The sequence below is a fragment of the Triticum dicoccoides genome, chromosome 2A, assembly GCF_002162155.2.
Source record: "Triticum dicoccoides isolate Atlit2015 ecotype Zavitan chromosome 2A, WEW_v2.0, whole genome shotgun sequence".
Taxonomy (NCBI): domain Eukaryota; kingdom Viridiplantae; phylum Streptophyta; class Magnoliopsida; order Poales; family Poaceae; genus Triticum; species Triticum dicoccoides.
This window is the reverse complement of record NC_041382.1, coordinates 411,842,704-411,869,766: the sequence shown is the minus strand read 5'-3', so window position 1 is coordinate 411,869,766 and position 27,063 is coordinate 411,842,704.

The following is a 27,063-nucleotide window of genomic DNA, read 5'->3' as shown; positions in this document are numbered from 1 at the left end:
TTTCGGACACGGGACAGAGGGAGCAAGATGGTATGAGAGTGAGCAAAGTCTCGTACCTTCAAGTTTCATACGGGGCACAGAGTGGGGAAAAAACTTATTTGATGTCACAACCCCCGACAACATTGGCTTGCCGTGATTGGATCCTTAGACCTGCAGCCCCCGGCAATCTTGGCTTGTCGGGGTCGGGGCGTCGGCATGTTCTCTTTCTTCCAAAATAGCTCAGCAGAAATGTCCACGCACCCTGCGAACCAAAAAGGACGAGAAGGAATAGAGAGATGCATACTTGACCTCTATGCTATGGGTTAGTCGCCGCCAAGCATTATCAACCCTAACACAGAGAGAGACTCAACCTAGCATGCATGCTAAAACTTAGGGCGCCAGCGCTTCATTTATTTATGCTCAGGGTCTGCACCTGGCTTTGTACAAAGGGTTACATGCCTTGCCGGCAAGGCTTGTACAAAAGGTGGTTTGCCGGGGAGCCCGGCAACCGTGCCTTATGGGTAAAACTTGCGAAGATGTTCGATGTTCCAGGAGTTGCTCACTGGAATACCATCTTCGGTCTCCAGGCGGACTGCGCCGGGCCTGGTGACTCATATTACCTGATAAGGGCCTTCCCACTTTGGCATCAACTTGTTGGAATTCTTGTCCGACTGAACGTGCCGAAGAACAAGGTCGCCTTCCTCAAAGCTTCGGGCATGAACCTTGCGGCTATGATAGCGACGCGAGGCTTGCTGGTAGCGTGCAGCTCGCACAGCCGCCCGAAGACGATCTCCCTCAAGGAGCGTTGTGTCATCTTACCGCAACTGCTCTTGCTCAAGCTCATCATAAGCGAGCACTCGAGGTGACCCGTGTGTGAGTTCCGTGGGGAGAACTGCTTCTGCCCCATAAACAAGGGAGAAAGGGGTCTGGCAGATGGCTTGATTTGGTGTTGTTCTGATTGACCAAAGAACCGCTGGCAATTCATCAATCCAGCGTCGTCCGCACTTGTTTAGCCTGTCAAAATTTCTTGTCCGGAGGCCTCGCAATACTTCAGCATTCGCCCTCTCAGCCTGGCCATTGCTTCGTGGGTGTGCAACAGAAGCAAAACAGATCTTTCTGCCAAGGTCCTGGATGTACTGCATGAAGGCACGACTCGTGAACTGCGTGCCATTGTCGGTGATGACTCTATTTGGCACACCAAAACGGCAGACTAGTCCCTTGAAGAACTTGACGGCCGACTGTGCTGTCACCTTTCACACTGCCTCCACCTCCGGCCACTTTGTGAACTTGTCGATTGCGACGTACAAGTACTCAAAGCCCCCGACAGCATGAGGAAAGGGGCCTAGCATGTCGATCCCCCAGACCGAGAATGGCCAGGAAAGAGCGATTATCTGGAGAGCTTGAGCTGCTTGACAATGCTTCTTTGAATGGAACTGGCACGCTTCACACTTGGTTACTAAGGCCGTTGCATCCTAGAGGGCAGTGGGCCAGAAGAAACCTTGCCGGAATGCCTTCCGGCAAGGGCCCTTGACCCTATGTGGGAGCCACATATGCCTCCGTGGATCTCTGCCAACAACTCCAGTCCTTCCTCCTAGGGAATGCATTTCAATTTCACACCGTTCGGCCTTTTTCTGTATAGAACGTCGTCGACGAACTGATACATGGTAGATCGACGGGATACTTACTCCACCTCTTCCTACTCCTCAGGAAGTTCCCCTGTTTGGAGGAATCAGACGGTATGCTCTGCCCATGCCGAAGCCTGAGGCTCGACGACAAGGGCTAAAGGCATTTCCGCTGCCATGGGAGCGGCTGTCTCTACGGCCAGGGCTTGACGCCCTGCCGGAGTCTGTTGCCCCATGACAGGCCCAGTGTCCATGGCAACTTCTTTGCTGGCGGCTCGTGGGAGTGCTACGTCTTGAGCTTGCATTGGTTTTCCCCGAAGAGGAAGGGATGATGCAGCAGAGTAGCGTAAGTATTTCCCTCAGTTTTTGAGAACCAAGGTATCAATCCAGTAGGAGGCCATGCTCAAGTCCCTCGTACCTGCACAAAATGATAGCTACTCGCAACCAGCGCGATTAGGGGTTGTCAATCCCTTCACGGTCACTTACGAGAGTGAGATTTGATAGATATAATATTTTTGGTATTTTTGGTATAAAGATGCAAAGTAAAAAGGCAAAGCAATATTAAAGTGATGTAGATTGATATGATGAGAATAGACCCGGGGGCCATAGGTTTCACTAGTGGCTTCTCTCAAGAGCATAAGTATTCTACGGTGGGTGAACAAATTACTGTTGAGCAATTGACAGAATTGAGCATAGTTATGAGAATATCTAGGCATGATCATGTATATAGACATCACGTCCGTGACAAGTAGACCGAAACGATTCTGCATCTACTACTATTACTCCACTCATCGACCGCTATCCAGCATGCATCTAGAGTATTAAGTTAAAAACAGAGTAACGCCTTAAGCAAGATGACATGATGTAGAGAGATAAATTCATGCAATATGAAATAAACCCCATCTTGTTATCCTTGATGGAAACGATGCAATACGTGCCTTGCTGCCCCTTCTGTCACTGGGAAAGGACACCGCAAGATCGAACCCAAAGCTAAGCACTTCTCCCATGGCAAGAACTACCAATCTAGTTGGCCAAACCAAACGGATAATTCGAAGAGACTTGCAAAGATAACCAATCATACATAAAAGAATTCAGAGAAGATTCAAATATTATTCATAGATAGACTTGATCATAAACCCACAATTCATCGGTCTCAACAAACACATCGCAAAAGGAAGATTACATCGACTAGATCTCCACAAGAGAGGGGGAGAACTTTGTATTGAGACTCAAAGAGAGAGAAGAAGCCATCTAGCTACTAACTATGGACCCGAAGGTCTGAGGTAAACTACTCACACTTCATCGGAGGGGCTAGGATGATATAGAAGCCCTCCGTGATGACGGCCCTCTTCTGGCGGAGCTCCGGAACAGGCCCCAAGATGGGATCTCGTGGATACAGAAAGTTGCGGTGGTGGAATTAGGTTTTTGGCTCCTGTTCTGATCGTTTGGCGGTATGTGTGTATATATAGGAGGAAGGACTACGCCGGAGGAGCACCGAGGGGCCCACGAGGCAGGGGGCGCGCCCTAGGGGGGCGCCCCCCCACCCTCGTGACCGCCTCTTTTGTTCCTTGGAGCAGGGTCCAAGTCTCCTGGATCACATTCGGTGAGAAAATCACGTTCCCGAAGATTTTATTCCATTTGGACTCCGTTTGATATTCCGTTTCTTCGAAACACTGAAATAGGCAAAAAAAACATCAATTCTGGGCTGGGCCTCCGGTTAATAGGTTAGTGCCAAAAATAATATAAAAGTGGAAAATAAAGCCCAATATAGTCCAAAACAGTAGATAATATAGCATGGAGCAATCAAAAATTATAGATACATTGGAGACGTATCAGGCATCCCCAAGCTTAATTCCTACTCGTCCTCGAGTAGGTAAATGATAAAAAGAGAATTTTTGATGTGGAGTGCTACTTGGCATAATTTCAATGCAAATCTTCTTAATTGTGATATTAATATTCAGATTCGAAAGATTCAAGACAAAAGTTCATATTGACATAAAAATAATAATACTTCAAGCATACTAACAAAGCAATTATGTCTTCTCAAAATAACATGGCCAAAGAAAGTTATCCGTACAAAATCATATAGTCTGGCTATGCTCTATCTTCACCACACAAAATATTTAAATCATGCACAACCCCGATGACAAGCCAAGCAATTGTTTCATACTCTAAATTTTTCAAAACTTTTTCAATCTTCACGCAATACATGAGCGTGAGCCATGGATATATCACTATAGGTGGAATAGAATGGTGGTTGTGGAGAAGACAAAAAGGAGAAGATAGTCTCACATCAACTAAGCGTATCAACGGGCTATGGAGATGCCCATCAATAGATATCAATGTGAGTGAGTAGGGATTGCCTTGCAACGGATGCACTAGAGCTATAAGTATATGAAAGCTCAAAAAGAAACTAAGTGGGTGTGCATCCAACTTGCTTACTCATGAAGACCTAGGGCAATTTGAGGAAGCCCATCATTGGAATATACAAGCCAAGTTCTATAATGAAAAATTCCCACTAGTATATGAAAGTGATAACATGAGAGACTCTCTACTATGAAGATCATGGTGCTACTTTGAAGCACAAGTGTGGTAAAAGGATAGTAACATTGTCCCTTCTCTCTTTTTCTCTCATCATTTTTTTTCTTTTTTTATTTGGGCATTTTCTCTTTTTTATGGCCTCTTTTTATTTGGGCTTCTTTGGCCTCTTTTTATTTATTTATTTTATTTTTCGTCCAGAGTCTCATCCCGACTTATGGGGGAATCATAGTCTCCATCATCCTTTCCTCACTGGGACAATGCTCTAATAATGATGATCATCACACTTTTATTTTTCTTACAACTCAACAATTACAACTCGATACTTAGAACAGAATATGACTCTATGTGAATGCATCCAGCGGTGTACCGGGATATGCAATATGACAATGATGGAATGTGTCATGAACGGAACGGTGGAAAGTTGCATGGAAATATATCTCGGAATGGCTATGGAAATGCCATAATAGGTAGGTATGGTGGCTGTTTTGAGGAAGGTATATGGTAGGTGTACGATACCGGCGAAAGGTGCGCGGTATTAGAGAGGCTAGCAAAGGTGGAAGGGTGAGAGTGCATATGATCCATGGACTCAACATTAGTCATAAAGAACTCATATACTTATTGCAAAAATCTAGAAGTTATCAAAGCAAAGTATTACGTGCATGCTCCTAGGGGGATAGATTGGTAGGAAAAGACCATCGCTCGTCCCCGACCGCCACTCATAAGGAAGACAATCAATAAATAAATCATGCTCCGACTTCATCACATAACGGTTCACCATACGTGCATGCTACGGGAATCACAAACTTTAACACAAGTATTCTTTAAATTCACAACTACTCAACTAGCATGACTTTTAATATTATCACCTCCATATCTCAAAACAATTATCATGCTTCAATCTTTTCTTAGTATTCAACACACTCAAAAGAAAGTTTCACAAATCTTGAACACCAAGCATATTATTATTAAGCAAATTACCATGCTATTAAGAGACTCTCAAAATAATTTAAGTGAAGCATGAGAGATCAATAGTTTCTTTAAAACAAATCCACCACCGTGCTCTAAAATATCTAAGTGAAGCACATAGAGCAAAATTATAACGCTCAAAAGATATAATTGAAGCACTTAGAGCAAAACTACATAGCTCAAAAGATATAAGTGAAGCACATAGAGTATTCTATCAAATTTTAATTCATGTATGGCTCTGTCAAAAGATGTGTACAGCAAGTATGATTGTGGCATACTAAGACACAAAGACACAATTAATACAAGACACTCCAAGCAAAACACATATCATGTTGGTGAATAAAAATATAGCTCCAAGTAAATTACCGATGGAAGTGGACGAAAGAGGGGATGCCTTCCGGGGCATCCCCAAGCTTTGACTTCTTGGTGTCCTTGGATTATCTTGGGTGTTCCATGGGCATCCCCAAGCTTAGGCTCTTGCCACTCCTTGTTCCATGATCCATCAAAAGAATTCACCCAAAACTTGAAAACTTCACAACACAAAACTCAAAATAGAAAACTCGTGAGCTCCGTTAGCGAAAGAAAACAAAAGACCACTTCAAGGTACTGTAATGAACTCATTATTTATTTATATTTGTGTTAAACCTACTTTATTCCAACTTCTCTATGGATTATAAACTATTTTACTAGCCATAGATTCATCAAAATAAGCAATCAACACACGAAAAACAGAATCTGTCAAAAACAGAACAGTTTGTAGTAATCTGTAGCTAGCGCAAGATCTGGAACCCCAAAAATTCTAAAATAAATTGTTGGACGTGAGGAATTTATCTATTAATCATCTTAAAAAATAATTAACTCAATAGAACTCTTAAAAAAATGACAGCAGTTCTCGTGAGCGCTAAAGTTTCTGTTTTTTACAGCAAGTTCAACAAGACTTTCCCCAAGTCTTCCCAACGGTTCTACTTGGCACAAACACTAATTAAACACACAAAAACACAACCAAAACAGAGGATAAATAATTTATTTATTACTAAGTAGGATCAAAAAGCAAGGAATAAAAATAAAATTGGGTTCCCTCCCAACAAGCGCTATCGTTTAATGCCCCTATCTAGGCATAAAAGCGAGCATAGATCTAAGTATTGCCATCTTTGGTAGGCAATCCATAAGTGGCTCTCATGATAGTTTCATATGGTAATTTTATTTTCTTTCTAGGAAAGTGTTCCATGCCCTTTTTTAATGGAATTTAAATCTAATATTCCCTTCCTTTATATCAATAATCGCACCAACCGTTCTAAGGAAAGGTCTACCAAGAATAATAGGGCAAGAAGGATTACAATCTATATCAAGAACAATGAAATCTACGAGCACATAATTCCTATTTGCAACAATAAGAACATCATTAATCCTTCCCATAGGTTTCTTAATAGTAGAATCCGCGAGATGCAAGTTTAGAGAGCAATCATCAAAATTGTGGAAATCTAGCAAATCACACAATGTTTTGGGAATAGTGGAGACACTAGCACCCAAATCACACAAAGCATAAAACTCATGATCTTTAATTTTAATTTTAATAGTTGGTTCCCACTCATCATAGAGTTTTCTAGGTATAGAAACTTTCAACTCAAGTTTTTCTTCATAAGATTGCATCAAGGCATCAACAATATGTTCGGTGATGGCTTTATTTTGGCTATAAGCATGTGGAGAATTTAGCATGGATTGCAATAAGGAAATACAATCAATTAAAGAGCAACTTTCATAATTAAATTCCTTGAAATCCAATATAGTGGGTTTAGCAACATCTAGATTTTTATTTCTTTCAATTCCACTTTCATCAATTTCATCATTAAGATCTAAATACTCCGAATTTTTAGAATGCCTTCTAGGTAAAGGAAGATCATATTCAGTTTCATCAAGATTTATATTGCAAAATAAAGATTTAATAGGAGACACATCAATAACTTTTTGATCTTCATATTGATTTTCATAGGAATTGGAAGAACACGCTTTAATAAAGGCATCTTTGGAAGCACGCATCCTAGCGGTTCTTTCCTTGCACTCATCAATGGAAATTCTCATGGCTTTGAGAGACTCATTGATATCATGCTTAGGAGGAATAGATCTAAGCTTTAAAGAATCAACCTCAAGAGAAATTCTATCAACGTTCCTAGCCAAATCATCAACTTTAAGCAATTTCTCTTCAAGCAAAGCATTAAAATTCTTTTGTGAATTCATAAACTCTTTAACACTATTCTCAAATTCTGAGGGCATCTTATTATAATTTCCATAAGAGTTATTGTAGGAAGTCCCATAATTATTAGAAGGATTACTAGGATATGGCCTAGGATTAAAATTCCCTCTATACGCGTTGTTACCAAAATTATTCCTACCAACAAAATTCACATCCATAGATTCATTGTTATTCTCAATCAAAGTAGACAAAGGCATATCATTAGGATCAGAATAAACACTCTTAGTAGCAAATAATTTCATAAGTTCATCCATCTTTCCACTCAAAACATTGATTTCTTCTATCGCATGTACTTTTTTATTAGAAGATATTTCAGTATGCCATTGAGAATAATTAACCATAATATTATCTAGGAGTTTAGTAGCATCTCCTAAAGTGATTTCCATAAAAGTGCCTCCTGCGGCCGAATCTAAAAGATTTCTAGAAGCAAAATTCAATCTGGCATAATTTTTTTGTATAATCATCCACAAATTCAAACCATGAGTAGGGCAATTACGTATCATTAATTTCATTCTCTCCCAAGCTTGTGCAACATGTCCATGATCAAGTTGTTTAAAGTTCATAATATCGTTTCTAAGAGAGATGATCTTAGCGGGAGGAAAATACTTAGAGATAAAAGCATCTTTGCACTTGTTCCATGAATCAATACTATTTTTAGGTAAAGACGAAAACCAAGCTTTAGCACGATCTCTAAGCGAAAAAGGAAATAGCTTCAATTTAACGACATCATTATCGACATCTTTTTTCTTTTGCATATCACATAAATCAACGAAGCTATTCAAATGAGTAGCGGCACCTTCGCTAGGAAGGCCGGCGAATTGATCTTTCATAACAAGATTTAACAAAGCAACATTGATTTCACAAGATTCAGTATTGGCAAGAGGAGCAATCGGAGTACTAAGGAAATCATTATTATTGGTATTGGTGAATTCACACAATTTGGTATTATCTTGAGCCATCGCGACAAACAAGCAATCTAACACACGAGCAAACAAAAAGGCAAGCGGGCAAAAGGAGGCAAATAGAGAGGGAGGATAGAGAGAGAGGGCGCATAAAACGGCAAGGGTGAAGTGGGGGAGAGGAAAACGAGAGGCAAATGGCAAATAATGTAATGCGAGAGATATGGATTGTGATGTGTACTTGGTATGTTGACTTTTTACGTAGACTCCGCCGGCAACGGCGCCGGAAATCCTTATTGCTACGTCTTGAGCTTGCGTTGGTTTTCCCTGAAGAGGAAGGGATGATGTAGCAGAGTAGCGTAAGTATGTCCCTCAGTTTTTGAGAACCAAGGTATCAATCTAGTAGGAGGCCACGCTCAAGTCCCTCGTACCTGCACAAAACGATAGCTACTCGCAACCAACGCGATTAGGGGTTGTCAATACCTTCATGGTCACTTACGAGAGTGAGATCTGATAGATATAATATTTTTGGTATTTTTGATATAAAGATGCAAAGTAAAAAAGGCAAAGCAAGATTAAAGTGATGGAGATTGATATGATGAGAATAGACCCGGGGCCATATGTTTCACTAGTGGCTTCTCTCAAGAGCATAAGTATTCTACGGTGGGTGAACAAATTACTGTTGAGCAATTGACAGAATTGAGCATAGTTATGAGAATATCTAGGCATGATCATGTATATAGGCATCACGTCCGTGACAAGTAGACCGAAACGATTCTGCATCTACTACTATTACTCCACTCATTGACCGCTATCCAGCATGCATCTAGAGTATTAAGTTAAAAATAGAGTAACGCCTTAAGCAAGATGACATGATGTAGAGAGATAAATTCATGCAATATGAAATAAACCCCATCTTGCTATCCTCGATGGCAACGATGCAATACGTGCCTTGCTGCCCCTTTTGTCACTGGGAAAGGACACCGCAAGATCGAACCCAAAGCTAAGCACTTCTCCCATGGCAAGAACTACCAATCTAGTTGGCCAAACCAAACGGATAATTCTAAGAGACTTGCAAAGATAACCAATCATACATAAAAGAATCAAGAGAAGATTCAAATATTATTCATAGATCGACTTGATCATAAACCCACAATTCATCGGTCTCAACAAACACACCGCAAAAAGAAGATTACATCGAATAGATCTCCACAAGAGAGGGGGAGAACTTTGTATTGAGATTCAAAGAGAGAGAAGAAGCCATCTAGCTACTAACTATGGACCCGAAGGTCTGAGGGAAACTACTCACACTTCATCGGAGGGGCTAGGATGATGTAGAAGCCCTCCGTGATGACGGCCCTCTTCCGGCGGAGCTCCGGAACAGGCCCCAAGATGGGATCTCGTGGATACAGAAAGTTGCAGCGGTGGAATTAGGTTTTTGGCTCCTGTTCTGATCGTTTGGGGGTACGTGTGTATATATAGGAGGAAGGACTACGCCGGAGGAGCACCGAGGGGCCCATGAGGCAGGGGGCACGCCCTAGGGGGGCACCCCCACCCTCGTGACCGCCTCTTTTGTTCCTTGGAGCAGGGTCCAAGTCTCCTGGATCACGTTCGGTGAGAAAATCACGTTCCCGAAGATTTTATTCCGTTTGGACTCTGTTTGATATTCCGTTTCTTCGAAACACTGAAATAGGCAAAAAACAACAATTCTGGGCTGGGCCTCCGGTTAATAGGTTAGTCCCAAAAATAATATAAAAGTGGAAAATAAAGCCCAATATAGTCCAAAACAGTAGATAATATAGCATGGAGCAATCAAAAATTATAGCTATGTGTATCAGGGAGCTCGGTGGGAAAGTACTTGTCGGGGCCTGATTTCCTTCGCTTGTTCTGCCGTGTCGATGGTTCAACGTATGGTTGAGTTAATCGAAGCACAAAAGTACCTGGTTCCACAGGCAATTTGAAGGCAGCGTGTTTCGACAAGTAGTCGGTGGTGCCGTTCTCCACTCGGGGAACATGCCCCGCTTGTATATCGTCAAAGCGCTCTTCTAGCTTCCTCACTTCATCTATGTAGGCATCCATCAATGGGCTTTGATAATCTTTGTTAACTTCCTTGACGACAAGCTGTGAATCACCCCTGACGATGATCTTCTTGATTCCGAGGTCTGCCGCAATCCTGAGACCAGCAAGTAACCCCTCATATTCAGTAGTGTTGTTTGTTTACATCTCCCTGGGAAAGTGCATCTGGACTACATACTTGAGGTGCTCTCCGGTGGGTGCGACGAGCAGCACACCCGCACCGGCTCCTTGCAGCAAGAAAGCCCCGTCAAAGTACATAATCCAGTCGTGACTTGTTTCCTTGCCAGGGAGAGTGGTCTCCTGAATCTCTTCGTCGGGTGTTGAGGTCCATTCCGCAATGAACTCCGCCAAGACTCTACTGTAAATTGTCAAAGTGCTTTCAAACTTCAAACCAAAGGTTGACAGTTCCAAAGCCCATTCCACAATCCTCCCGGTTGCATCTGGGTTATGCAATATCCTTTGCAATGGGAAGCGGGTGACGACGGTGATTTCATGTGCTTGGAAGTAATGATGCAGCTTCCTCGAGGCCATAAGGAGGCCGAAGAGCAATTTCTGCACACCGGAGTACCTTGACCTAGCCCCCTGCAAGAGGGAGCTGACAAAGTAAACCGGGTGTTGCATCATCTTCTTCTTCTGCACTATTTCATTCGATTGCATCGCTTCTGCTTCGCCAGCGCCAGACTCTGCTGGGGGCCTTGCCTTACCGGCACAAGCCCTGCCGGGGGAGCTCCGGTTTGCCATCCGCCAGCCCTGCTGTTGCCATTGCCTCTTCGTCGACCTCCCTCTGTGCCACTAGCGCGGCGCTGACCACTTGGTTTGTTGCCGCTAGATATAGTAGCAGCGGTTCTTGTGGTTTAGGCGCAACCAGTATTGGCGTAGAGGAGAGGTACTTCTTCAAATCCTGCAGGGCCGCCTCGGACTCTGGTGTCCAATCCATTGGGCCCGCCTTTTTCGAGATTTTGAAAAAGGGAAGGGCACGTTCAGCAAACTTGGAGATGAATCTGCTCATGGCGACAATGCAGCCAGCGAGCCGACGTACATCCTTGATCCACCAAGGTGCCTCGATCTGCTCAATGGCCTTGATCTTGTCTGGATTCACCTCGATCCCACTCTGTGACACGAAGAACCCGAGAAGTTTGCCGGACGAAACGCCGAAGACACACTTCTCAGGATTCAGCTTGAGGTTGATCTTGCACAAATTTGCAAACGTCTCTTCCAAATCTTGTACGAGTGTTGCCCTGTCCTTGGTTTTGACCACTATGTCATCCATATAAGCTTCCATGTTTCTATGTAGTTGGGGATCAAAACCAATTTGGACTGCTCTTGCAAACGTTGAGCCAACACTCTTCAACCCGAAAGGCATTCATAAGAAACAATACGTACCACATGGGGTGATGAATGTTGTCTTCTCTTCATCTTCTCTCGTCATGAAGATCTGGTGGTATCCTGAGTAGGCGCTAAGGAACGATAACAAGTCGCACCCGGCCGTGGAGTCAACAATCTGGTCAATGCGCGGCAACGGGAAAGGGTCCTTTGGACAGGCCTTATTGATATCTGTGTAATCAATACACAACATTCACTTCCCATTTGCCTTGCGCACCACCACCTTATTGGCCATCCATGTTGCATGAAGTACTCCCCTCACCAAGCCTGCCGCTTCTAACTTCATGATCTCCTCCCTGATGAACTCCTGCCATTCCAAAGCTTGCTTCCTGGCTTTCTGCTTGTCAGGTTGTGCATGAGGACAGACAACAAGATGGTGCTCAATCACCTCCCTGGGAACGCCGGGGATGTCGGACGCTCGCCATGCAAACACATCGACATTCACCCGAAGGAAGGTGACGAGCGCGCCTTCCTATTTGCTATCAAGGGAAGAGCTCATGGTGAAGGCCCCTCCTGTGCCATCCTCCTTGGCGGACACCTTCTTGGTCTCTGGTGGTGCAGCTCTGGATTTCTTGCTCTTGCCGGTGGAGCCGTCTGGCACGTCCTTGACAGGAGCACATCACTCCGAAGAGGTGCGCTTGCTGGAGTGGGCACGATAGGTATTGCCGGTCTTCTTCCCTCCTGGGGCTTCGGCGGCAGGAGAAAGTGCCTTGGCGACAGTCACTGCAACTGCCTCCCGGTAGAGTTGGCCAGCGCAGATCAGCGCATCCTTCTTGTGGAGGGGACGATGATGATAGTCATCGGCCCAGGCATCTTTAGTGTGTTGTAGGCGTAGTGTGAGGCCGCCATGAAGTTAGCTAGTGTCGGGTGGCCGAGGATCCCGTTGTAGGGCAAGGGGATCTCGACTACATCGAAAACAACCCTCTCTGTCCTGTAGTTTAACTCACCTCTAAACGTCACGGGCAGCTTGATCTTACCCTTCGGCTGACTCCTTCCCGGGTTAACCCCTTGAAATGTGCCCGTCTCTTCGAGGTCTCCATCAGGAATCTGCAGCCTTTTGATCACAATAGGTGAGATCAAGTTTAGACCGGCCCCACCGTCAACTAGCATTTTTGTCACCTTGAGGTTGCGTATTGTTGGCAAAACCAACAACGACAAACACCCGACCGTAGTTGTGCGATCAGGGTGGTCCTCGGTGTCAAAAATGATAGGCGTGGTGGACCACTTCAGTGGTTTTCAAGCATCGAATGATGGTTCCGCTGTTGTGATCTCACGCGTCCACTGCTTGAGCTAGCAGTAAGAGGTGTGCAGCGAGGCGCCACCATCAACACACATGGCCTCCGTAGCTTTCTGGAACTCATGCTCGCCAGACTTGTCATCCTCGTCATGACCATCATCTTCCTGCTTCTTGTTGCGGCCCCGAGCGGGCCTCTCTTTCTGGTTATCCTTGCCGCGGCGACCTCCTTGGCCGCCACGCTTCTTGTCGGATCCTTCGGCACCATCCTGACCCTTCTCCTTGTCCCGCCTCTCATACTCAGCTTTTTCCTTATCAGCAAGCAGCTCAACTTGTCGGCAATTCTGGAGGTCGTGGCCCTTGGTGCGGTGGATCTTGCAGTACTGCTTGTCAGAGCCTCCTGGCTTGTCGGCAGCCGCCAAGGCCCGGCAAGCGGCGTACCCGGCAATTTCCTTGCCAGGGTCGTCTGCCTTGGCCTTCTTGGCAGCGCCGGTGTCCTCGGATCCCTCGACGGCAAGCATGGTCTTGCCCTTGTTCTTCCTATTGCGACGCATGCCTTTCTTCATCAGGGCAGCTTTGTCTTCGTCTGTGGAGTCGGTTTCCGCACCGGCGTCCTCGCCGGGGTAGTTCTTCCCCTCTTCACCATGAGCGCACCTATCAGCCAGAACATAAAGTTCATCCACATCTTTGACCTTGTTCATCGCCAGCTCTTTACGCATCTTGCGGTTGCGCACATTCTGATGGAATGCGCTGATCACGGTGGCGGGAGGAACATCTGGGATGTTGTACTGCACCCGATTGAACCTCTGTATGTACTTGCGTAGGTTTTCACCTTCCTTCTGGGGGATGATATGAAAATCGCTTGCCTGGCCATGAGCTTGGTGGCCTCCAATGAAGGCGCCAACGAACTAATGACACAAATCAGGCCAAGAAGAAATGGAATCCGCCGGCAAGTGCATCAACCAAGACTTGACATTGGGTTTAAGTGCCAACGAGGAGTAATTGGCAAGCACCTTGTCGTCGCGAGCACCAGCAGCTTGCATCGCGATGGTGTAGATGCTGAGGAACTCCGGCGGGTGGGTTTTGCCGCTGTACTTCTCGCCAACGTCAGGCTTGAATGTGCGGTGGGAGGGCTACTAGAACTACCGCCGCTCACGGGTAAAGGATGGGCAACCCACCTCATAGGGTGGACCGCTAGAGCCCCCGGTGTTGGGTAGTCCATAGTGGGCCCCACCCGCCTATTTGACCGGTGGCGTGCTTCACGTTGGCGCTCGATGGTGGTTTGGGCGTCTTCATGGGCTCGCTCCCGAAGAACTTGGTGCTGATCGCGGCGGGTCCGTGGGTCGGACGATGCTATGGAAATGTTATCACAAGCGTCATCATGACGGACCGGCACCCGCGGTGGCTGGCGTGGGGGAGTAGAGTGCACCGTGGCCGTAGCACCTTCGGTCTTTCCACCACTGGCATGCGGTGGCTCGACGGAGCACCGGCCCGAGGGCCCCGCTGGTCGCGGCTCATATTTGTTGGCAATGCCGACGAGGCTCCGGATGGTGGCTCTCCACTCGTCGAGCTTTTCCGCAGCAGGAGGAAAGTCGAGGAGCAACTGCACGCGCCAAAGCTTCTGCTGGTGTGGTGGCGACGAAAGCTGCGTGGACCGTGACGCGCTTTGACATCTAACCACGTTAGAAGGAGCTCTATCACGGCCTTGCGGCTGTGTGCCATTTCCGCTAGTGCCTCAGCGTGCATGCTGGCCTTCTACGTCCCGTGAATGAGGCACATGATTCTTCCCACAGCGGTGCCGGGGGTCACCAGCGTGGTGATGCTGCTCGTCGTGCACAACCTGGGAAGAGTGCGTCGTGGGCGCCGGCGTTGGCGTCTTGGAAGTCGCAGCGGCACCTATGGGTGGCGCGACACCGCCCTTGGAGGGCCCCGCGCCGGCTCCGTCTTTGGATTTGGCGCTGTGCGGCCCGTCGTCTCGCGCACGAATGACGCTGCTCGCCGGGCTTTGACTGCCAGAGTGATGTGGGTGTTCGCGGGCCGCGCCTCGGTTTCCATCCGCGACTGCCCCACCACTCGCCCACACTGGTACGGGCCATTCGGCTCCCGATGAACCGATCGCCGTGATCATCTTCTTCTTAGGAGCCATGGCAATGAAGAACTACTAGACCGGATTTTCGCAACTGCGCCCCCTACCTGGCGCGCCAAAGATGTCGGTGGAAACGACACCTATGGAATCACTGGGGTCCCTTCTACGGTTGGCGGGTGTGGGGTTGTGCAAAGAGCGGGTCTAGTAGCCAGCACAAAGATTATTTACCCAGGTTTGGGCCGCAAGGATGCGTAATACCCTAATCCTGCTTTGGTGTATATTTGAGTGTTCTTGAGCTTTTGTACTAGCTGCGGTGCGTGCGTAGTCCCAAAAGATCTGAATCCTTCTCTAGTACACCTCAAGCCTCCTTTTATAGTCAAAAGGGGTCGCCATAGTGGCACACAGGAGGTGGAAAGGTATACAGTGTACAAGCTTATCGCCTGTCATTACGGAACAAGGCGCATTCAATGCGCTCCTTAGGTGTCCCGTTGCTTTATTGGGGACAACAACAAGCCCTGTCCCGTCCGTCGCCATTCCGCCTCGCTCCGACACGCGTCCAGGCCAACGAGGCATGCAGCGCCATGTAAGCTGGCAGGCTGCTGAGATGGTGTGGTGGTAGGGTCTTCACGAAGATGTGCATGCCACCACGCAGGTGCTTGACTAGCTGGATTAGCATCCACGTACTGCCACGTGGATGCTAGCCTCAGTTGGTGGGTTGGCCACTGAGCTGGGGCGGTGACGGGGCGGCAAGGTCTTGTCGCGGTCCCGCGTATATTCCTGGCAAGGGTCTTGCCGGGGTATTCTGATTGCCCTCGGCAAGAGTCTTGCCGGGGCCATGCGAGTGTTTTTGGCAAGGAGCCTTGTCAGGTCCTCGGGGGCATCCTCGACAAGGGGGCTTGCGATTGTCTTGTCTTCTGGTCATCGTCTAGTCTTGTGGGCTCTTTGTCTTCACAAAGATCCACATGCCAACTATACAGGTGCTCCCGAGCCTTGGTTCCAATGCTGTCAATGGTGTCGGTACTCTTAGGCTCAAGGGTGGACGCGATGTTGGCGTTGGGTGAGATGCTCCGGCAAGGCTCTTGCTGGGGCTGCGTAGGCCGCCCCGGCAAGGATCTTGCCCGGGGAAAGCCCGTTTTGCTGCTCCGTCTTCTGCGCCCATGGCTGTAGCACTACTCTACTATTCTTGTGCTTGTGCTTCCTCCCTTCGCCCCGCTAAGCATGGCCGCAGGTGCGGCTCCGACTTCCCATGCACAAGTAGAGGGGTAAAAAGGAGAGCCCCTACTTTTGTACACTGACAACAGCCATCTCGAGGCAGAACCTGGGCAAAAGCAATCTAGGGCTTCAGCGGAGCTATTCTGCTAGGGAAACTTTCGTCCCGGAGGGGGAAATTGAAGTCATCGTCATCATGAACGATCCCTCACCGAGGGAGGGTCAATCTTCATCAATATCTTCACCAGCACCATCTCCTCTCAAACCCTAGTTCATCTCTTGTATTTCAATCTATGTCCCAAAACCTCAGATTGGTACCTGTGGGTTGCTAGTAGTGTTGATTACTCCTCGTAGTTGATGCTAGTTGGTTTATTTGATGGAAGATCATATGTTCAGATCCTTAATGATATTCAATACCCCTCTGATCTTGAACATGAATATGCTTTGTGAGTAGTTACGTTTGTTCCCGAGGACATGGGAGAAGTCTTGTTATAAGTAATCATGTGAATTTGGTATTCGTTCGATATCTTGATGAGATGTATGTTGTCTTTCCTCTAGTGTTGTTATGTGAACGTTGACTACATGACACTTCACCATGATTTTGGCCTAGGGGAAGGCATTAGGAAGTAATAAGTAGATGATGGGTTGCTAGAGTGACAGAAGCTTAAACCCTAGTTTATGCGTTGCTTCGTAAGGGGCTGATTTTCATCCACATGTTTCATGCTATGGTTAGGTTTATCTCAATTCTTCTTTCATAGTTGCGGATGCTTGTGGGAGGGGTTAATCATAAGTCGGAGGCTTGTCCAAGTAAGGATAACACCCAAGCACCGGTCCACCCACATATCAAATTATCAAAGTAACGAACGCGAATCATATGAGCATGATGAAAACTAACTTGACAGTAATTCCCATGTGTCCTCAGGAGCGGTTTGGTTTATATAAGAGTTCATCCAGGATTATCCTTTTCTATGAAAAAGATTGGGCCACCTTGGTGCACCTTTCCTACACTTGTTACTTGTTAACCGTTATGAATTAGCTTATCACAAAACTATCTGTTACCGATAATTTCAGTGCCTGCAGAGAATACCTTGCTGAAAACCGCTTGTCATTTCTTTCTGCTCCTCGTTGGGTTCGACGCTCTTACTTATCGAAAGGACTACCATTGATCCCCTGTATTTGTGGGTCATCAATACTCTTTTCTAGCACCATTGCCGGGGAGTGAAGCGCCTTTGGTAAGGAAATATTTATATTACGTGCTCAAATTTACTATCAATTGTCATTATGGAAAATCATCCTTGGAGGGGCTTGTTTGGGGTATCTTCACCTTGAGCAGAAGAGCAAAGAGTTGCTCCTCAACCCACCGCACCTACTGAAAATATTTATTATGAAATTCCTTGGGGTATGATAGAGAAACTGCTTGCTAATCCTTATGTAGGAGATGGAACACTACATCCTGATATGCATCTAATCTATGTGGATGAAGTTTGTGGATTATTTAAGATTGCAGGTTTGCCCGAGGATGAAGTCAAGAATAAGGTCTTCCCTTTATATTTGAAGGGAAAGGCATTGACATGGTATAGGCTATGCGATGATATTGGAGCTTGGAATTACAACCGATTAAAAATGGAATTTCATTAGAAGTTTTATCCTATGTATCTAGTTCATCGTGATTAGAATTACATATACAATTTTGGCCTTGTGAAGGGGAAATTATCGCTCAGCCTTGGGGGAGGCTTAAGTCAATGTTATATTCATGATCCAATCATGAGCTCTCAAGAGAAATTATTATACAGAATTTTTATGCTCGATTTTCTCGTAATGATCAATCCATGCTCGATACTTCTTGTACTGGTTCTTTTATGAAAAAGACTATTGAATTCAAATGCAATCTTTTGGAAAGAATTAAACGCAAATCTGAAGATTGGGAGCTCGATGAAGGTAAGGAGTTAGGTATAAACCTTGAGTTTGATTGTGTTAAATCTTTTATGGATATCAATGTCTTTCGTGAATTTAGCACTAAATATGGACTTGACTCTAAGATAGTAGTTTCTTTGTGTGAATCTTTTGCTACTCATGTTGATATCCCTAAGGAGAAGTGGTTTAAATATCATCCCCCATTGAAGTAAAAGTAGTAGAACCTATTGAAGCTAAAGAAGAAACCATTACTTATAATGTTGATCTAGTTATTCCTACTGCTTATGTTGAGAAACCACCTTTTCCTCCTAGGATAAAAGAACATGCTAAAACTTTAGTTGTGGTTCATAAGAGTTAACAAGAACACCTACACCTTCTGAACAAATTAAATTTGAATCTAGTGTTGCCATGGTTAAAGATCTCTTCGGTGAAAATATTGATAGGCATGTTATATACTTCTGTGATGAAGCTGCTAGAATTGCTAAACCTGATGAAAAAGATAAACATAGACCTGTTGTTGGCATGCATGTTGTCTCTGTTAAAATAGGAGGTCATTGTTATCATGGCTTATGTGATTTGGGTGCTAGTGTGAGTGCAATCCCTTTTACCTTATATCATGTAATTATGAATGATACTGCACATGCTAAAATAGAATTTATGGATGTTACTATTAAACTTGCTAATAGAGATACTGTCACACCACTTGGGATTGTTAGAGATGTTGAAGTCTTGTGTGGGAAAATAAAATACCCTACTGATTTTCTAGTTCTTGGTTCCCCACAAGATGATTTTTGTCCCATTATATTTGGCATACCTTTCTTGAATAATGTTAATGCTAAGATAGCTTGTGGGAAAGAAACGGTCAGTGCTAATTTTGGTGACGTGTCTCATGAGTTTAATTTCTCTAAATTCCATAGATAACCTTGTGACAAAGAATTTCCTATTAAGGATGAAATTATTGGTCTTGCTTCTATTGCCGCTCGTCCTACTGATCCCTTAGAATAATATTTGCTAGACCATGAAAATGATATGTTTATGAATGAAAGAAACAAAATAGATGAAATATTCTTTAAACAAATGCTTGTTTTGAAACACAATTTGCTTGTTGAGACTCTTGGAGATCCTCTTCTACCAAAGAGTGATCATGTGTTCGATCTTAAACAATTACCCGATACTTTGAAATATGCTTATCTTGATGAAAATAAGATATATCCTATTATTATTAGTGCTAACCTTTCAAAGCATGAAGAGAAGAGAGATTATTGAAAACTCTAAGGAAAGCACCATGCCGCTATTGGATATACTATTGATGATCTTAGGGGCATTAGTTCACCCTATGTCAGCATAAAATTAATATGGAGCCTGATGCTAAACCAGTTGTAGATCACTAGGGACGATTAAATCCTAAGATGAAGGAAGTGGTAAGAAATTAAATATTGAAGCTTCTGGAAGCAGGTATAATTTATCATATTGCTGATAGGAGATGGGTAAGTCATGTATGTTGTGTCCCTAAGAAGGGAGGTATTACTGTTGTTCCTAATGATAAGATTGAATTGATTCCACAAAGAATTGTCACAGGTTATAGAATGGTAATTGATTTCAGAAAATTAAATAAAGCTACTAGGAAAGATCATTATCCTCTACCTTTTATTGATCAAATGCTAGAAATACTTTCAAAACATACACATTTCTTCTTTCTAGATGGATATTATGGTTTTTCCCAAATACCCGTGTCACAAGAGGATCAAGAAAAAACCACCTTTACATGCCCTTTTGGTACATTTGCTTATAGACGTATGCCTTTTGGTTTATGCAATGCACCTGCTACCTTTCAAAGATGTATGACTGCATATTCTCTTTGTGAAAAGATTGTCCAGGTTTTCATGGATGATTTTTCCATATATGGAACTTCTTTTGATGATTGCTTAAGCAACCTTGACCGAATTTTGGAGAGATGTGAAGAAACTAATCTTGTCTTGAATTGGGAGAAGTGCCACTTTATTGCTAATGGAAGTATTGTCTTGGGGCACAAAATCTCTGAAAGAGGTATTGAAGTTGATAAAGCTAAGGTTGATGCTATTGAAAAAATGTTGTGTCCGAAAGATATCAAAGGTATAAGAAGCTTCGTTAGTCATGCAAGTTTCTATAGGATATTTATTAAAGACTTCTCTAAAATTTCTAGGCCTCTTACTAATCTTTTGCAAAAAGATGTTCCATTTGTTTTTTATGATGATTGTGTAGAAGCATTTTAAATACTTAAGAAAGCCTTAATTTTTGCACCTATTGTTCAACCACCTGATTGGAACCTACCCTTTGAAATTATGTGTGATGCCAGTGATTATGCTGTTGGTGCTGTTCTAGGACAATGAGTTGACAAGAGATTAAAAGTTATCCAATATGCCGGTAAAACCCTAGACAGTGCTCAAAGAAATTATGCTACTACTGAAAAAGATTTTTTAGCAGTTGTGTTTGCATGTCATAAATTCAGATCTTATGTTGTTGATTCCAAAGTTGTTGTTCAGGCCGATCATGCCACTATTAAATACCTTATGGAAAATAAAGATGCTAAACCTAGACTCATTAGGTGGGTTCTATTCCTACAGGAATTTGATTTACATATTACTAATAGAAAAGGAGCTGAGAACCATGTAGCAGATAACTTGTCTAGGTTGGAAAATATTTTTGATGACCCACTACCTATTGATGATAGTTTTCCCGATGAATAATTAGCTGTTATAAGTGCTTCTCGTAGTACTCCATGGTATGCAGACTATGCTAATTTATTGTTGCTAAATTTATACCACCTAGTTTTACATACCAACAAAAGAAAAAGGTTTTCTATGATTTAAGAAATTACTTCTGGGATGACCCACACCTTTATAAAGAAGGAGTAGATGGTGTTATTAGACGTTCTGTACCTGAGCATGAACAGGAACAGATCCTACGCAAGTGTCACTCCGAGGATTATGGAGGACACCATGCTGGAGATAGAACTTCACACAAGGTATTACAATATGTTTTTATTGGCCTACTCTCTTCAAAGATGCTTGTAAGTTTGTCTTGACTTGTGATGAATGTCAAAGAATTGGTAACATTAGTAGACGTCAGGAAATGCCTATGAATTTTTCACTTGTTATTGAACCATTTGATGTTTGGGGATTGATTATATGGGACCTTTTCCATCCTCCAATGGGTATACTCATATTTTAGTTGCCCTTGATTACGTTACTAAGTGGGTAGAAGCTATTCCAACTAGTAGTGCTGATCACAACACTTCTCTTAAAATGCTTAAAGAAGTTATCTTCCCAATGTTTGGAGTCCCTAGATATTTAATGACTGATGGTGGTTCACACTTTATTCCTAGTGCTTTCCGTAAATTGCTTGCTAAGTATGATGTTAACCATAGAATTGCATCTCCTTATCATCCTCAGTCTAGTGCTCAAGTCGAATTAAGTAACGGAGAAATAAAATTGATCTTGCAAAAGATTGTTATTAGGTCCAGGAAGAACTGGTCTAAGAAACTTGATGATGCATTGTGGGCTTATAGAACTGCTTATAAAAATCCTATGGGTATGTCTCCATATAAAATGATTTATGGGAAAGCATGTCACTTACCTCTCGAACTTGAACATAAAGCTTATTGGGCAATTAAAGAGCTCACGTATGATTTCAAACTTGCTAGTGAGAAGAGGTTACTTGACATTAGCTCACTCGATGAATGGAGAACCCAAGCCTATGAAAATGCCAAATTGTTTAAAGAAAAAGTTAAAAGATGGCATGACAAAAGGATACAAAAGTGTGAATTTAATGTAGGTGACCATGTCTTGCTATACAATTCTCATTTAAGATTTTTTGCAGGAAACCCTCTCTCTAAATGGGAGGGACCTTACATTGTCGAGGAAGTTTATCGTTCCGGTGCCATCAAGATCAACAATGCCGAGGGCAACAAGGTGAAGGTGGTGAATGGGCAAAGAATCAAGCATTATAGCTCAGGTACTCCCATAAATATTGAAACTAATATTATTCATACCATAACACCTGAGGAGTACATAAGGTTTTGACTACCGTATCACGGCAAAATCCTCTGTTCTTGTTTCGAGCTATTTTCTGACAGATCTAGATCGCCATGACGTCTCCAAGCGCTCCCAAGGACATGTTCTATGAGAAGGTCAACAACCCATACCTTCTAAAGGTGCTGCAACACCCTTAAACCATTGAGATGCATGAGCGGGTGCTCCACATCCGGGATGTTCAAGGGCCAAGAAGGACCGAAAGCGTGGAGGACAGGCTTGAAGCGGTGGAGCGACAAGTCTTCAAGTACCAAGGTATGGTGGAATGCAGACTCAACGCCAACCACTCCATGATCATAGATTTCACCAGTGACCACAAGCTGGACACCTAGGATATTGGAGAGGACATCTTCAAGCTTCATGAGAAAAACGAGCATCTTCAAGCCAGAATTTATGACCTGCAAAACCAAAACTGTGAGTATGAATATAGATTTAAGAGGATGAGTTTGGCTGCAGATTTGAGGATTCCGGAGACTCGTTCATCCATCGACTATGGTGAGCCCATGCCTTGGAAGACAAAGGACAAGCCTTCCACATCATCAAACTCATCACCACCATCTCCAAAGAAGGAGACTTGAGTACATGGGTATGGGCACTCCCCTTGGCTTATGCCAAGCTTAGGGGAGGTGCCCCAGTATCATATCACTATCAGATCTTTATCTTTACCGTCTATCTTAGTTCGATCCTTTGGTTTTATTGTCATCTAGTAGAATAAAAGTTTTAGTATGATCTAGTCTTTGAGTTTTGCTTTGTGATCTTTCTATGTAATCGAGTCTGAGAGTTATATAATAAAGAGTAGTTTTGAGTTGAGAGCTTTTCTTTCTTGCCTTGATCTTCGAAAAGAAAAATATTAATAAAAGAAGTAGAAAGACAATATAATGATCTTATGGAAAGTGACGACTTCACATATAAAGAGTATGATGAATAAAATATGTTGAGAGTTGACAAACATAGTGTTGGTCATTGTTGCAATTAATAGGAAGTAATAAAGAAAGAGAGGTTTCACATATTTTATGATTATGAGCACTCATTAAAATATTATATGCTAATAAGTTGACGTTGGACAAGGAAGACAACATAATGGGTTATGTTTTCTTATATCCAAATAGAAGTTATATTGTCATGGATCCTCCAACATGTTGAGCTTTCCTCTCATCCCATGCCAGCCAAATCTTGTGCACCAAGTGGAAATACTACTTGTGCATCTAACATCCATTAACCCAGTTTTGCCATGAAAGCGGTCATGTAATGTCGGTCTGGGCCGCTTCATCCAACAATACCGCTGATTCAAAGTATGACATGCTGGTAAGCAGTATGACTATTATCACCCACAACTCCTTGTGTTCTAATCGTGCATATAACATCTACGCATAGACCTGGCTCGGATGCCACTGTTGGGGAACACAGTATTTCAAAAAATTCCTACAATCATGCAAGATCTATCTAGGAGATGCATAGCAACGAGAGGGGAGAGTGTGTCTACGTACCCTCGTAGACCGAAAGCGGAAGAGTTTAGTAATGCGGTTGATGTAGTCGAACGTCTTCGCGATCCAACCGATCAAGTACCGAACGCATGACACTCCGTGATCTGCACACGTTAAGCTCAGTGATGTCCCTCATACTCTTGATCCAGCTGAGGCTGAGGGTGAGTTCCGTCAGCATGACGGCGTGTCGACGGTGATGATGAAGTTACCGATGCAGGGCTTGGCCTAAGCACTACGACAATATGACCGAGGTGTAAAACTGTGGAGGGGGCACCACACACGGCTAAAGATCAACTTGTGTGTCTATGGGGTGCCCCCTTCCCCGTACATAAAGGAGGGGAGGAGGAGGCCGGCCGGCCACAAGTGGCGCGCCCAAGGGGGGGGGGATCTTACTCCAAATAGGAATCGACCCCCCTTTTCTTAGTCCAAGTAGGAGAAGAAGGAAGGAGAGGGAGAGGGAGAGGGAAAGACGGGCCGCACCCCCTCCCCTAGTCCTATTCGGACTCCCCTAGGGGGTGCCACCTCCTGGCTTCTGCCCTCTCTCTCCCCTAAGGCCCACTAAGGCCCATTACTTCCCCGGGGGGTTCCGGTAACCCCTTCGGCACTTCGGTTTTATCCGAAACCATCTGGAACACATCCGGTGTCCGAATAACATGGTCCAATATATCAATCTTTATGTCTTGACCATTTCGAGACTCATAGTCATGTCCGTGATCTCAACCGGGACTCCGAACAACCTTCGGTATATCAAATCACATAACTCATAATACAGATTGTCATCGAACGTTAAGCGTGCGGACCCTACGGGTTCGAGAACTATGTAGACATGAACGAGACACATCTCCGGTCAATAACCAATAGCGGAACCTAGATGCTCATATTGGTTCCTACATATTCTATGAAGATCTTTATCGGTCAAACCGCATAACAACATACATTGTTCCCTTTGTCATCGGTATGTTACTTGCCCGAGATTCAATCGTCGGTATCATCATACCTAGTTCAATCTCATCACCGGCAAGTCTCTTTACTCGTTCCGTAATGCATCATCCCACAACTAACTCATTAGTCACATTGCTTGCAAGGCTTATAGTGATGTGCATTACCAAGAGGGACCAGAGATACCTCTCCGACAATCGGAGTGACAAATCCTAATCTCGATCTATGCCAACTCAACAAACACCATCGGAGACACCTGTAGAGCATATTTATAATCACCCAGTTATGTTGTGACGTTTGCTAGCACACTAAGTGTTCCTCCGGTATTCGGGAGTTGCATAATCTCATAGTCATAGGAACATGTATAAGTCATGAAGAAAGCAATAGCAATAAACTAAACGATCATAGTGCTAAGCTAACGGATGGGTCTAGTCCATCACATCATTCTCTAATGATGTGATCTCGTTCATCAAATGACAACACAAGTCCATGGCTAGGAAACTTAACCATCTTTGATTAACGAGCTAGTCAAGTAGAGGCATACTAGGGACACTCTGTTTGTCTATGTATTCACACATGTACTAAGTTTCCGGTTAATACAATTCTAGCATGAATAATAAAAATGTATCATGATATAAGGAAATATAAATAACAACTTTATTATTGCCTCTGGGGAATATTTCCTTCAGTCTTCCACTTGCACTAGAGTCAATAATCTAGATTACACAGTAATGATTCTAACACCCATGGAGTCTTGGTGCTGATCATGTTTTGCTCGTGAGAGAGGCTTAGTCAACGGGTCTACAACATTCAGATCCATATGTATCTTGCAAATCTCTGTCTCCCTCCTTGACTTGATCGCGGATGGAATTGAAGCATCTCTTGATGTGCTTGGTTCTCTTGTGAAATCTGTATTCCTTTGCCAAGGCATATGCACCAGTATTGTCACAAAAGATTTTCATTGGACCTGATGCACTAGGTATTACACCTAGATTGGATATGAACTCCTTCATCCAGACTCCTTCATTTGCTGCTTCCGAAGCAGCTATATATTCCGCTTCACACGTAGATCCCGCCACGACGCTCTACTTAGAACTGCACCAACTGACAGCTCCACCATTCAATAAATATACGTATCCGGTTTGTGACTTAGAGTCATCCGGATCAGTGTCAAAGCTTCCATCGACATAACCGTTTACGACGATGTCTTTGTCACCTCCATAAACGAGAAACATATCCTTAGTCCTTTTCAGGTATTTCAGGATGTTCTTGACCGTTGTCCAGTGATCCAGTCCTGGATTACTTTGGTACCTCCCTACTAAACTAATAGCAAGGCACACATCAGGTCTGCTACACAACATTTCATACATGATAGAACCTATGGTTGAGGCATATGGACTGACTTTCATTTTCTCTCTATCTTCTGCAATGGTCGGGCATTGAGTCTGACTCAACTTCACACCTTGTAACATAGGCAAGAACCCTTTCTTTGCATGATCCATTTTGAACTTTTTCAAAACTTTATCAAGGTATGTGCTTTGTGAAAGTCCAGTTAAGCGTCTTGATCTATCTATATAAATCTTGATGCCCAATATATAAGCAGCTTCATCGAGGTCTTTCATTGAAAAATTCTTATTCAAGTATCCTTCTATGCTATTCAGAAATTCGGTATCATTTCCGATCAACAATATGTCATCCACATATAATATCAGAAATGCTACAGAGCTCCCACTCACTTTCTTGTAAATACACGCTTCTCCAAAAGTCTGTATAAAACCATATGCTTTGATCACACTATCAAAGCATATATTCCAACTTCGAGATGCTTGCACTAGTCCATAAATGGATGGCTGGAGCTTGCACACTTTGTTAGCACCTTTCGGATCGAGAAAACCTTCCAGTTGCATCATATACAACTCTTATTTAAGATATCCATTAAGGAATACAGTTTTGACATCCATTTGCCAAATTTCATAATCATAAAATGCGGCAATTGCTAACATGATTCAGACGGGCTTAAGCATTGCTACGGGTGAGAAGGTCTCATTGTAGTCAACTCGTTGAACTTGTCGAAAACCTTTCGCAACAAGTCGAGCTTTGTAGATAGTAACATTACCGTCAGCGTCAGTCTTCTTCTTGAAGATCCATTTATTATCTATGGCTTGCCGATCATCGGGCAAGTCAACCAAATTCCATACTTTGTTCTCATACATGGATCCCATCTCAGATTTCATCGCTTCCTCATAGTTCATAGGTTCATCATGGTCAAGTAACATGACCTCCAGAATAGGATTACCGTACCACTCTGGTGTGGATCTTGCTCTGTTTGACCTACGAGGTTCGGTAGTAACTTGATCAGAAGTTTCATGATCATCATCATTAACTTCCTAACTAATTGGTGTAGGAATCA